Consider the following 2,356-nt stretch of genomic DNA (forward strand, 5'->3'; position numbering starts at 1 on the left):
AAATAGAAAGAAATTAGCTGGACAACTAAAAATACATAGAAAAAATTAGCCGGGCATTGTGGCGCATGCCTATAGTCGCCGCTACTTGGGAGGCTGAGGCAGGAGTTTGAGCCCAGGAGTTTAGGGTTGCTGTGAGCTAGGCTGACGCCATGGCACTCAAGCATGGGCAACAGAGCGAGACTCTGTCTCAAAAAAAAAAAAAAAAAAATCTAAATGTGGCAAAGGAGCAGTCAGGAGAAGATCTGGAGTCAGATTGTGCCAGGCAGAGGAATAGCAGGTGCAAAGGCCCTCGGCAGAAGTGTGATCCATGTGAGGGAGGAAAGACAAGGCCAGGGCAGCTGAGAGATGGTGGGAGAGGGGATCAGAGTATGGGACATAGAAGTCTGTAAGTCATAAAATATAGTAGGTAAATTTCTTTTGGCTGCAACTGAGAAACCAACTGAAACTAGTCATGGTAGTTGCCTGCACACCTGGCCACTTTCCATTCCTTCCATGCCTGTATGCACGTATTATATCTCCCATCCAGGGGCGGTGTCTACTGAATCCTTGAATTAGGGCTGACTTTGTGACATGCTCTGACCGATAGAATACAGAAAAAATAACATTCTGGGCCGGGCCTTAAATGGACTTAGAGATTCTGCCTCTCCCCTGGCAATCTTGAGAACACCGTACTATCAGGAAGTCTCTGCCAGCCATATGGGGAGCCACGTGTAGGAGAATCAAGGCACCATGGCCAGCAGCTCCCCAGTAGCTCCCCCCGCCAGGTGAACGCAGCCACACAGGGTCCCTAGGTAAGACCAGCAGAAGAACCACCCAGTAAACCCACAGACTCTAGAGAAACAGTAAGTTGATGTTTAATCCTCTAAATTTGGGGGTGATATATTACACAGCAATAGATACTTGATACATTAGCCTAAGTAAATGGGTGGGGGTTATTTGAAGGAAATTGGGGTTTCTTGTGGAGTTTCAAGATCAGGAAGGGCAGGAACCAGACCCCCACCTCCAGGCAAGGACATGTATGTCACCCAGACCACTGCTATGGGGCCATGGGTCGGCCCCAGAGGGTGCTGGGACAGCAGCCCAGGCAGTACCTACCACGCTGGAATATTCCCCCCAGTGGACTCTAATGGATAAAAGAATGGGGCCAAAATAGTTTTCTTTTTTCCTGACTTGATCTTTGTTCAAAAAATGCTCGTCATCACTTAACTTGCCCAAGCCCCTTATTTTGCAATTGAGGAAACTAAGGCACAGAAAGGTTAAAAGAAATTTCTTTTCTTTTTTTTTTTTTGAGACAGAGTCTTGCTCTGTTGCCCAGGCTAGAGTGCCAGGGTGTCATCATAGCTCACAGCAACCTCAAACTCCTAGGCTCAAGGGATCCTCCCACCTCGGCCTCCCAGAGTGCTAGGATTACAGCCTGAGCCACCGCGCCCAACCTAAAGGACGTTTCCGAGGTCACAAAGCAAATTAGTGACTGATCCCAAAGTACAATATGAGTCACCTGATCCTAATCCAAGATGCTTTCTGCTTGCTCAAGCTCAGGAAGCTGATTGGCAAGGGAGCTATTTTTTTAAATTAAGCAAACACTTAAATAAACTTTACTAGGTGTCGGGCACTGTTGAAAGTGTTTTACAAATATTAGTTCATTTAATCCTCATAACAACCCTATGTAGGTACAACTATCATCTCCCATCTCACAGATAAAAAATACAGAGGCACAGAGAGGTTAAGTAATTTGTCTGAGGTCACACAGCTAATAAGTGGCAGAACTAGAAATCAAACCCAGGCAGTCTGGCTCTGAACCATAAAACCATGTTGCTTCCCTAGTATAAAAATTTCCTACTTTTGTGTTGTCATCATAATAATCCCATAATGTAAGTAAAAGTGAGAGTATCTAAAGGCAAAAAGAAACTAGGTCTTAGGGTCAAAAGATCTAGACTCAAGCTAGGCCCTAGCTGTGTGGACTTAGCCCACTCACTTAACCTCTCTGATCTTTTTCTCATTTGAAAATAAGGAAAGTTGTTCTACTTTAAGAGATAACACGATGGCTTAAGGAATCCATATATGTAAAATTTAGTTGTCAGATGAGAAAACTGAAGCCCCAAAGGGTCAGATGACTTGCCCAGTATGTTAACGACAAAATAGGATGCGATGCTCAGCTGTCCTGGCCCTCCTACCTGATCTGCTTCCCACAGCACCACACGGGTGGGGAAGCTGCCTTTACCGGACACGGCCTCCCCCCACCACACACTGGGCTTCTGTGAAAGGGCTAAATTTAGGACCTGAAACCAGCTCAAATGGGGACGGCAGAGCAGCTGCACTGAAGCATCTGGTCCAGGTGTGCTGGGAGCTTAGATGC

This window comes from Propithecus coquereli, unplaced genomic scaffold (genome assembly GCF_000956105.1).
Source record: "Propithecus coquereli isolate 6110/MARCELLA unplaced genomic scaffold, Pcoq_1.0 Scaffold227, whole genome shotgun sequence".
Lineage (NCBI taxonomy): Eukaryota > Metazoa > Chordata > Mammalia > Primates > Indriidae > Propithecus > Propithecus coquereli.